The sequence below is a fragment of the Euprymna scolopes genome, chromosome 2, assembly GCF_053919585.1.
Source record: "Euprymna scolopes isolate OS-2025 chromosome 2, ASM5391958v1, whole genome shotgun sequence".
Lineage (NCBI taxonomy): Eukaryota > Metazoa > Mollusca > Cephalopoda > Sepiida > Sepiolidae > Euprymna > Euprymna scolopes.
This window is the reverse complement of record NC_136483.1, coordinates 41,728,401-41,741,298: the sequence shown is the minus strand read 5'-3', so window position 1 is coordinate 41,741,298 and position 12,898 is coordinate 41,728,401. Positions and strand designations below refer to the sequence as shown.

The 12,898-nt window shown below is 31.9% G+C and overlaps 1 protein-coding gene across 3 annotated transcripts in view; it reads right to left on the bottom strand.

Moving 5' to 3' along the window:
• LOC145291414 (uncharacterized) overlaps nt 1-12,898 on the bottom strand; it is an 879,668-nt gene that overhangs the window by 777,545 nt on the left and 89,225 nt on the right. The gene's annotated exons all lie outside the window — the stretch shown is intronic.

Here is a 12,898-nt window from a genome sequence, read left to right as displayed (position 1 = left end):
ATTTTTGTCAACAAATTCTGAACGCGCAATGCTTAGATGAGTTTTTCAATGATGCCGTCTTGTGCAGTTCTTCTCATCACATATATAGGGAATATTGGCTCCTTCATGGCACCATTCCACATCTAAGTAGCAGGCTAGAGGCTGTATTGCACTCCATCATGTCATCTGTATGTAATGAATACTGACCTGACCTGACCATTCCGACCCCTCTTTATATTATTTTATCTATAGCTGGAGGGGATTCATACCTGTAAAAACAGGCCTAACTAAATCATCATCAGTAACATTTCTTCATAGTTATCTATACTTCCGAATGTCTATTGTGTTCATAATTGATAACTTTTGGTTCCTGTCTTTCTGGCATCAATGAAATAGGAAATGATCCCTTGAAGAAAAACAGGCATTTTATATGGAAACATATTAATATAAAAGATTTTAGAAGCAAAGTACTAATACTTTTTTTAAGTCAGCAAACTTCTAGTTTTTATTTTGCTGTTCTTTAGAAAAAGTCGGTGAGGAATTCAGTTTGAATGTATTTTCCCCTCATTCGCAGGTTGCTTATTTAATGGATTTTAAGACTTTCTAATAAACGACTCTTTAGAATATGATAAACCTTCAATCACAATGATAACAATACATACTTTTAGATAGCCCCACACATGTGAGCATTGCTTTGTGGAGCCCACAATCTACTTTGTGCCCATCAAGTAAGTGAAACCTGCACAAGTGCAAAATGTGTGCAGCATAGCACAGGCCTACCTACTGCAGGTGTTATTTCAATTTTTTTCCAGAATAGTTAGACTACCAGAGTTTGAGAATTTCAACTACTGTTTCACACATAGGTGGAAAATAAACAATAATATATTTCCCACGAAGCAATAATCAATATCCTCAATAGAACTCAATAGAACTGATGCCCCAACTTCAGCACTGGTATCTATTACCTTACTTCCACTGCCATAGTCTATTCATAGTAATTAGAATTAATTGAATAAAAAATGTTAAGTTTTATCAAAAATAATATATTGTAACGAAACTCATGACAAGTTATTATAACTTACCATAAAAAAAAGCTTTTAGTTTTGAAAGGTGAAATAACTTTTCTACTTCACCAAATCTGTTCCAGATTAGCTGCAATAGATTTTCTGATCTATTATTTATTAAAATAGTTATACTAGTAATCTGTCTTTTTAGTCCCTTGAAGTAATGTTGGTGAATGTACAATTGCTGTTTGATTCTGAAAGATTAACCCTCATGTTCTTAAAAAAATTAATTTATTGTCTCACATGCAACTATGATACTGGTTCTATAGAACACATATCACACCAAGTACTTAAATAAATTTAACAGCACATTCCATTATGTGTACTTAGACGCTGCTTTATTGATTTTCAACAGATTTTGGAGTAAACATTTGAAAGGTGTGCATAATTGTCTTGATGTCTATGTAAAAGCTGGTTCATTTACACTTATTTCGACTGAGAGATGATGATCGGCTTAAAACAGAAGAAAATAAAACAAAATACATTCACTATCTTTTCACTAAAACGTTTTTCTGACCAAGAGAATTTATGCTACTTTAAGTAGGCACACTATGTTAGTGGGGGGGGGTAGGAACCAAGTAGAAGATAATTTTCAATTTTTCTCTTTTGGACTTAAATATTTAAGTTGAAAATTGAACAGCTGAAAATGAATTATGTAGAATTAACTTTTCAACAAGTTAAATAAAAGTGAAACAATAAGTTGGTTACCAAGTTCACAACAAGTAGAAGTTTCAAAGAAAGAATTAATTGCAAAAATGTAAATGTAATCTGAACAAACATCGTGCTACCATACTCTCCACTCGCGTTGTCCCCCTATAAATTTGCTCTATAGCACGGCAATTTCAGTGACAATGTGCCTTGTTTGAGAGCGAACAAAAGTCAGATTAAAAAGGAATATTATGAGCTACAGAATTGGTTATACTGTGCTTAAATCCTATTAATGGTTAATTGAAAAAGTTGCTAAAACTTTCATAATTTTCTCACTATTAGTGCACAATTATCACCAGACGATTTAATAGGATTTGAACTCAGCATATTCAATTCCATAGGCCATGTCAGCAGCCATTCCTCCCTCATTTGAAATAAGATATTCTTATGAGAATAAGTTTAATAAATTAACCCATTTTCACTAGCTATTTACAAAGTTTATCTTTATCAACATTTTTCTTATAACACACACACACACATGGCCTTATGTTATATATATATATATATATATATATATATATATATATATATATATATATATAATAAGGTTATCACAGACAGCTGTTTCATTGTATCACGAATCTTCAGTGTGGCTACATGTAAGAAAGTGTATCAATGTCGAGATTCGCAACCCAAACGCCTGGGCACATCCGAATATGATCAATAGGTCTATGACAACAGCATATTCTTTTCATTGTTTTGACCCGAGTATATATCCGACACAGTTAGACACAGTTAATCAACCGAGAATCATATCTCTCTGTATAAAAGCATATCAGATATCAACAAATGCACACTCGAGAGTCAAAACAACGAAAAGAATATGCTGTTGTCTTAGCCCTAATGATCAGTAGTGTCAGGTGACTTATTCTCTATGCCAACAAATTTGCCATTGATAGTAGAAGAAATTATAATGCGATATGTATTTTCTTTGTTTACATATTTTTTTCATACTATCAATAACCTAAGAGAAATCTATTATTTACAGAAGATTATTGCTTTAGATTAAGTGGAATCTGTTTTCTTTACCAGAACGTTCAATCCATAAATAGAGAACATGTCATAATCACTACTACTATATGTTCCCTTTTGATTTTATTTGTAAATACATAAACTGTGACATATCTGTTAAGAAAGTCTTCATATATAACCAAAAATAAGTACTTCTATATTATACTTATGAGTAATATCGAAGTAAAAGGACTTATTATTTCTCTATGTAATTTACATATGTGTTCACGATGTGTACGAGCATGCTGTGTAAATTAGCTGAAAAAAAGACCATTTTTCTGAATACCTACAGAGACATTTAAATCTCTTAGAGATTGATTGAATCAACGCACAGTGGGAGATAGAGAAAGATGGAGAGAGAGAGAGAGAGAGAGAGAGAGGGGGGGAGAGAAATACAAATTATAACTAATTAGAAGAATTGAAATGTTTTTTAAACATAACTCAATCACAGAACTTAAAAATATTTTAACATGTATTTTGTGTCACCAAAGAAGATAGTAAAAAAGCATTTGAGACACAAACACTGATTAACTCAATTACAGTATAATAATAGTCATTCACACACATTTGTTTCGCCATATCACGATTGTCCAGTATGGCTTATAACCGTGGATAACAAAACCTCAATGGTTCATTATTGATATATCTGTCTCTGACAAGGATACAAAATAGTCAAATATATAAACATTGTTTTAAACTTTTATTCTATTCATAGCTTCAACAGAGCTCCATAGCTTACCAACTGTAATTCATTTGTTTGTGCAATTGTTTCAAAGGTCATTAATAATGTATTCGATAAACACTTTGCACTTCAAACTGTGACTTAATAAGAAGCAAAGATAGCATGTTGCATATTCCCACAGGAGTTTTATGTCGCTATCCGTTCTGTCTTTAGTGAGAGATCGCGGTGAATATAGTCTCTTAATACTTTTCTTCATGTCTAAGGAAGCAACAAATGATTCCATTATTCTATTTACTAGTATTAATGAAATTACTTTTGTCCGGACAACCCTACAAAGAGAACGAGATGTGTGAGTGACCCATCTCTTAGAAACCTTATATAGTGTATACTTAGATTAACATTCTAGCAGCAACTGAAATCTAAAAATGCTACCTATCGAATCCTTAATAAAATTTGCAATCCTTTCTGCAATTTAACCATATTTGGTACAAATAAATTTCAATTTATGTATCGTATTTCCATTAAGTTTCAGCCATACATGCTGAATCACTGTCAAATGAATGATATGCAAGGTCACTTTGGTAATCCCCTGATCAGTAGAAAGTGTGATCCTGAATGGATTTCACATTCACTAGGCCATAACTACCCAGATTTTTATGTGGGGTTGTCTAAAAAATAATGTCCATGCCAAAACAATCCCCACTGAACTGAAAAGGGTTATCACATACCAAAATAGGGCAGTGCCAAAAGAGGCCTGTGTTAGTTATTGTACAATGGATGTATGCCATATCCAGATGTATTTATCATTGAACCACTATAAAACAAAAAGTGTTTGATATTCATAATTGAAAATTTTGTGGAAAAGTCAGACAAAATCTTAAATTTATTTGTACCAAATATGGTTGAATTTCAGAAAGTATTGTGAATATTATTAATTATTGTTGGGTGACAGTTTGAGGACCTCACTTTGTATATCACATACTTTTCATATTGAGAATCATCCATCAATCCAACCATATAACCCATTGCATCTGACAACCATATCTATTTTCTTATCAGTTTGCTCAAACTGGAGATGCGGCATCCTACCAGATGTCAAACATTCACCCACTATCTTATATATTCCAATCGAGAGATCTTTTTATGACTCTGACGGTCCCTTTAAGCGCAATTGTTTGAATCTCTCATGCACTTAGTTCATCAGGTATCTTGTCCAAGTAGTTTTCGAAATTCTTTTTCATGAGTCCAGTTGCTACTATGATTAACTGGAATATGTTACGTCCAGAGTATGTCATGTCAAACAAAGATATTAACTCAGAACTCTTTGTATCAAATATTGTTGGTGAATGACTCTAATATTTACTTCAATATTTTTTTTAGAATTAAACATGAATAAAAGTTACATTTTTTAGAAAAAACATTAAATTTCTATTGAAATACATGTTGTTTTCTATTTTTTTCTAAATTAAAAATCAAGATTTGAATAAAAATGCATAAACTGAAAACAAATAAAAAGTAAAGCCCACTATTCATTAATTTGATGAAAGTCTGGCTATTTGTGAAAGAAAAAATAAAATTAGGCTCTCCTTCTCTCACAATTAATGGTTAAAAAATGATTTTTTTTTGTCAAATTTAAATTTTATTAATTGATGTAAAAAGAAAGAAAAAGCGAAAGAAATTTGTTTTGAAAAAGCTTTGTTAGTCAGGATCAATAACTAATTAAAAATGGATTCGGAAGAGGAGAGAAGAGATGGGAAAGGGAAGGGTGAAACTAACGAGGCTTTCTTTTTTGTCTATGGGAAGGAGGGAAGGAAGTACGATAAAATTAAAAGAAAACGGTGGAAAATAAGAAAAAAGAAGAAAATATAGAAAGAGAAAAGGAAAATTGCAACAGAAAACGAAAGAAAATTAAGAAAAGAGGAAAGTAAAAAAGAAGAAAATAGAAAAGAAAGAAAAAAGAAAAAATTTGAATGAAAAAAGAGAAAAGAGAGAAAAAGAAGAAAAAGAAGAGAGAGAGAAAGGGAAAGAGAGAGAGAGAGAGAGAGAGAGAGAGAGAGATGCAAAACCCAAGAAGAAGACAAAGAAGCAAAGAGAAATAAAAGACAAAATTAAAAGAAGAAAGTATAAAAAAATCAAGAAAAAATCTAAGAAATAAAAAGAAGAAAAGATGAAAAGCAAAAAGAATAGGAAGAAAAAATCCAAGAAAAAGAACAAAAATAGAGAAGACAAAAGTTGGAAGAAACAGAAGAAAATATAAAAAATGGAAAGAAGAAAAGGAAAAAGAAAAGAAAAAAGAAGCATTCTTTTATTAGTGGTCATTATTGAACACTATGGGCATAAACATCCTGGTGGTGTTCTGTAATGGTCAAACTCACATAACCTTTTTATTCCAGCCCTCATGGTGAGATAGATAAACACAGAAGAAGAAAAAAGGAGCGTAAATATTTCATATCGTGGTGGTATTGACTGTGACTAAAACCTGACTAAAAGTAATATTTAAAAATGTCTACTTCCTCTCCATTAAAGATTTTGTTGCTTAAAGCTTTAAGATTTTGGTAAATGAAAACCTACTTAGGTTTGGTCTCAGGTTCAATTTTAGTGTCAGAAGATCGGGAATGGACGATCCTTATTTTTTCGTATTGATCACTTTAGATGTCACTGCTACCAAAATAAACCCTTCAATCAGTTCTACTAATAACTTGAAACACTCATCCTAGATACATTTACTTTCATATAAGTAGACAAATATATTTAACTAAATGATAAATTACATAAAAATTAGATGTTATTTATTGTATTTACCTGTTATATAGGTTTAATGATATGTACACACAATATGATATTTATTTACTACTTACGCGATTTGTATCCAGTATTGTTTGATAAAATTGAGGGAATCAACAAACATCTGCTCCCACACCTGAATCATATATTTTAATTTTTATTCAAAGCTTTCTTTTACTTGGTATAGGTAATAAAACTACGTGTTATATTATAATCAAAACAATAATTGAAATTATTATAACAAAATGGAAACGTATATTTACTTAATGAAATGTCCTTTTGCAAAGCAATATGAAAATAAGTGAATCTTACAATTTTGATTGCATACAAATGATAAGATAAATTTACAAAATAGTCTTAAATAGGACTATGTGTGACATTAAACTCAAAACAATCATAAAAGTCGAAAATAATAGAAACGAAAAGTTGATAAATGAGATCGCTTTTTGCAAGAGTCACTTGAAGAAGACTAGGAATTACAACAGTGAAAACCTTGTAAATATAACAAAATGATTAGAATGATCAAAAGAATGCAAATAACGGCAACCACATCACCAAAGGCATTCATTCACGAAAAACAAACTTGTTTTTGTTATTATGTATTTTGCCCTAATAACCTTAATTTTAATTAACATTTTAGGATTAAGTAACGGCCGGATTCTTTCATTTGTATTCTTTTAAATAGTTTTGTGGCAAGATTAATTAAAAGATTAATTAAAATGAAGAAAACAGGAATCTGTCTAATTTTTTTTTCTATCTTTATCCTTATTCGTTTCTTGGGTGAAATTGGGATTGCTTTTGTCCTAATATGCTGAGTCCTAGTTCCTATGAGGACCGAGCGATCAACCATTCGTTAATTTAGTCACATGGCTAAAAAATCATTTACCTCTTTTTGGTATTATCATCAGTGACAATATTGTTTTCCCCCTATTTCTATTATGTCCGAACCAGTTCTGTAATCGATCTTATCACTAAAAACAGACCGGTAACATCAACGTGCATTTCACATTTTTGTAAGTGTGTCTTTTCATATATCCACGTATTATGAAGATATTATGAAGATATATATATTCGGTTGAAAAAAATAGAGACGTGTGCGTGTTACATATAAACGCAAATAAATCCTGTTATATTTTTAAAAGCAATGTTTTAGTTTCTTTTTATTAATCTATTTTGCTAATGTGTAAAAACAGTTGAGAAACTGATAATTCTTATTGTAGTGATGAAATGTATAAATTACAAGATAACTTTTAATTACAGAACTCGGCACTTACACAGACACACTTATCCAAACACACTTATGCACATACTCTAAAAATAGATTTGCACTTTAAAGACTAAACTTGGAGTTATGGATTGTTTACACCTACGTCGATAAGGTCGGTACATAGCCCAAAATAATGGTACTCCAAATGGCAAATAATTCGTTCTCCATTAAGAAAAATTTCTCCTGCAATGCGATGGTGCCAAATAGAACTTATGTAGATGTCAAAGGGTATAAAAGAAAATAAAGATTGCTTTTAAAGGGTCATTTGTCATCGAATCGAGTTTTGCAAGTTATGTGATTTATCATGGAGTAGTTGATACTATTAGATGAAATAGCTTTAGTTGAATATTATTATCAATGATAATGAGAATATCATAGTATAAACATATTTATTGAATGGAAATTATATATAAAAGAAAGCTTCTTTGTAATGATATATGTACTTGGTTATTTCACATATGTTGGTTTGACAGTGAGTATGGTCCGTATTAGTAATTTAGTTTATTTTTGATGTGCAGTTGTGTGGCTTATATGTGGAAGAAAATACAATTTTACTTGCAGTTTAAAACGGATGGGTAAGGGTTCACAAGAAGACATTTCCATTTTGATATATGTGCGAAAGTACTGAATAATGGCATATGATTGCCATGGAATACAAATCGTAGTTAAATTACACAAAATTCTGAATATTTGAATATATTTCAATTATGTTTAGGTTCGATAAAAGGAAAGTAAAGCAACGAAATGTAGATGTATAGTTTGTCCTATAGCAATATTGGTGTCTTTATAAATGTAAGGAAATATTCGAAGATGTAAACTCTAACACTATTAAAGGGTTTAAGGATGTTAGTATTTTATGTGCATGTATTTAACATACTACAATAATAAAAACTAATTGTTTCTGCTTAATTCACGGTTGCTATCTACTAATCTGCCACTCGTTTTCCAAAGTAAGGTGCCCTAATTCTAAAATTCTTTGTCGTCATTTCGATGTTGTTTTCCTCTCAATCTATTTTTATTTTTATTCATTTATTTTATAAGGGAGTCACCGCTATTAAAGCCACTCGAGAATAATGGTTAATGCATGTATGGTGGTCACCCAGATTAGTGGTTAAAATTGGGTACAATTTGATTATTTAAGGGGTGATTCAACAACAACTTGTTTACCTTGGACTTAAAGACGACTATATTGTAGTCAGCTGGAAAGCAGGTCAGCAAAACAAAGTTCCACAGGTGAGAAGTTCTAGACAATAAGCTTTGCTCATGAAATTTGCATTTACTTTTAGGCATGGGGAAAATTGTTGATAGTGAAAATTGTTGATAGGCAAGTACTTTTTGTAAAAGTTTGGCAAAAGGAAGTATACATTGAAGCTGAGACGAGCACTTGTCATGAAAATAACGATAGAGTAGAGACAGGTTCGTATGGTCTCTTCTTTAGGAAAGAGGTTGCAGAGAAGAGAAAAGAGCATCATCTACTTGAAGCTGGTTTTGAATTTAATCAAGGAAAGATAGGATACTCCGAGCAACCTCTTCACAGATGTAACAACAGTACTCCATTTAAGGAGTTACTGGCTCTTATACAGGTAGAGGATTGTGTCGTGAGTGGGATAGCTTCTGGAGCGGTAAAACTTTTCGGAGACCTTGGCAACAAATTTGATGTTAGTCTTCCATTTCAAGTCAGAAGTGGTCAAATCCAGATGCTTGTAAAAGCAGGGATCAGAACGTTTATTGCCAAGTGAGGATCAGAACGTTTATAGCCAAGTGGGGATCAGAACGTCTATAGTGAAAAGATAGAAGATTAGTTTTGGGTGCGTTAAAATTAAGTAGACCTTTAGGCAAATCCTATCAAATGCCTTTGATATGTTAAAAGCTATTGCTCTCGAAATTCCCATTCACTGATTCTATGTGAAATTACAGTCAGTACATCAGTTGTTGATTTTGCAAGACGGAAACCATAATGCTTGTTAATGAGTAGGTTGTTTTTGCTGAGGTGGTTGATAATCTCTCTATTTAACACGGATTCAAAGAACTTAGAGCACACAAGACTAATTAGACTGCACTGAGAAGCAGAAGACTGATCATTATCTTTAAATTATGAGTAAGCTAATGAGGTTTTCCAAGATGTTGGAGAGCATTTCTCCTTTAGGAATCTTAAAATTACTAATGTTATCTTTCTACTTAATGTAGTATTTCTTTGTATTTGTTTGTAGCAGATTCTATATGTGTTAATAACTTAAAATGTAGCCCTGTATTCACAAAATACATAGAATTACGAAGCTTGCTTCATTGACAATCGTTAGTTACACCTCTCTCTCTCTCTCTCTAATATAAACTAACATATATATATATATATATATATATATATATATATATATATATATATATTTGCCGAATCATAGAAATTTCCAGTTGGTATCTAGGAGGGGCGTTTAATTCATTGGGGGAGATGTACCCCCAACAAACAATTTGAGACAACAAGGATGGCAGTATTTATTTTATTATTAATATGAATTCGAAACCTTTTTTTTTTTTTTTTTTGGAGGGGAGGAGTCATGTGCTAGTAGATATTGGTAAATGGAATGTTTAGGGGAGGACACGTGACATGTAAGCCGGCGAGAAATACTTGTTGTAATCATGCCAATATATGTATAGTTTGTGGAAACACATTTTCCATACACATTTTACTAACAACATTAAACAAACTCTAATTAACAAATTAAACACTCCTTAGCCCCCTCCAATAATGAAAACGACAACATTATTATTATTATTATTATTATTATTATTATTATTATTATTATTATTATTATTAATAATAATAATAATAATAATAATAATAATAATAATTTATTCTACTGATCAGGCTCAACGATCTTAAATTTGTTGAGCTAATGAGAACCGGTATGTCAATGTGATTTCGCCATATTATCACAATAGTATAAGTATTGCAGATGGACTAGCATTTAGGATTTAAATATACATCTCGATTTTATGACTAATTATAGAATGTGGCATTTCTAGGTGAAAAAATAAAAGGGAAAATATTAAAAAAAAAACGATTAATAAAATAAAAGCAATGTATTGGAAGTGAAAGAACAGCAGAAATATCATCTTGATGAACGATCACAAATGCCATCCAAAAGACCGGCCAACATTGTCATCAAGATGAATAGCCAGAGCTGTCATCAAGACGAACGATGAAAACTACCAACAAGATAAATGACCAAAACTGTCGCTGGATACATAGAATCGTAATCAAGACGAACAATCAGAACTCTCAATGCGACGGACGGAGAGAAGTGTCATCAGATGGATAATCAGATCTGCCTCTAAAACAAATTGTTAAACATCTAGATGCACGGCCAGAATTGGCATCGGTTAGATTATCCAGAACTGCCATCAACACAGCCAGCCATAATTGCCATCAAAATGAACAGGCAAATCTTATATCAAAGTCAATCATACGTTACGTTATGAAAGGCATGCCGAAATTTGCGCTTATTTAAAATGAAACATTAAAACCCAAACAAAGTAAAAAAATAAATAAAATAATAAAATAAATAAATAAAACGAATTAAGCGTTTGTTTAATCCTTTTTAAAATGATGTTATATTATCCGATGGTAAAATATGCTTGACAGGTTGAAGGCATATTCCAAATAAGCTCTCTTATTCGGACAATCGGATTTAACATTTGTGAATTTCCGTCATAACACTTTACGGTTCGCTTTTAAACATAAAGCAAACAACCTATTGAAAAGAAAGAAAGATACTAAATCCTTTGGGCCACTCCCTCTGTTGTCAGTTATAAATACTAAAAAACATTAAGTCGAATTAGCCTTTAGAATAAATTATAATCCGACGAAAGAGTGCGAGAATTTTTGTTTCACGCAAATAATCAAATAAATTAATTAATGCAAATAAGAAGATATGCAGACGTAATACGGGAGTGAACATGCGCAGATTAAAACAGAATGAGAAACGGTGTATGAATGTGTAACGCCTTATGTAATGTATGGGAATGTAAAGAAAATAGAAGTTGTGTATGTATACGGGTGCGAAAACAATACGTGTGACTAAAAATACAGCGTTTACCCACCCACAATCGTATAGTTCAAAAAGTTGAGATTAAGGGATTATCTAAAACAATATTAAATTTAGAAAGTATTTAGGAAGGAATATATATATATATATATATATATATATATATATATGTGTGTGTGTGTGTGTGTGTGTGTGTGTGTGTGTGTGTGTGTGTGTGTGTGTGGTATCCCTTTTATTTACACAAACATCCATGGCTATACCTGTGAGCAAAGTCTAAGATGAAATGACGCGTTTGTTAGATAAAATGTTGAATTCCATTCCAAAATTACAATTAATATTTGTCCTGATAAAGCTTAAGCTGAAACATGTATGCACATATAGAATCATAAATTTTTATGTAAATAAAAATTTATGCTAAACGAAAATACGATTTTACTTGTTATTGAGCACTACTATAGAACCATAGTAATGTATTTATAGAATCATTTTATCTAATCTCTGTGAACAAAACTACACCTTAAATGCCATATATATATATATATATATATATATATATATATATATATATATCCATATACATATATATATCCATATACATATATATATATATCCATATATATCCATATCCATATATATATATATATATATATATATATATATATCCATGCGGAAATTCTATAGCAAGCCCCACTCTCCCCAATGGTTTACTTCGACTTGCGCAACTGCCATTGCTCAAAGGCAGCATGCATTCCGCAGGTTTAATCGACATAAGTCCAGTTCAAACAGACAGAAGTACATAGAAGCTAGAAGTAACGTTAAGAAAGAAATAGCGACAGCTAAGAGGGAATTTACGGAAACCACGAAAAAACGCATCGAAGCACAAAAACTAGGAACTCGTGACTTCTGGAAAATCTACAACAATGTAGTAAATAATGGGCAATCAACAATTCCCCCATTAACCAACAATCACGAGGTTCTTTGCTCAGCAACCGAGAAGGCTAACATGCTTGCCAGTCGGTTTGCCTCAAACTCCACACTGGACCCTCTAAACCACCCCCTACCTCAATTTCCTATGCGGACAGACGCCACGCTAGACGACCTGAAAATCACCCCTGCTCAGGTGCATGCTATCATAAAAAACCTTGACACTTCCAAAGCATGTGGACCCGACCTCATCCCAGCTGTGCTATTAAAAAAGTGCCCAGCCGAAGTAGCTCCAGTTCTCTCCAAACTCTACAACAAATGCCTTAATGAATCTTGCTTTCCGAGCTGTTGGAAAACTGCTTCTGTAGTACCAGTATTCAAGAATTCTGGCGAAAGAACTGACCCATTAAATTATCGCCCTATTAGCCTCCTCCCA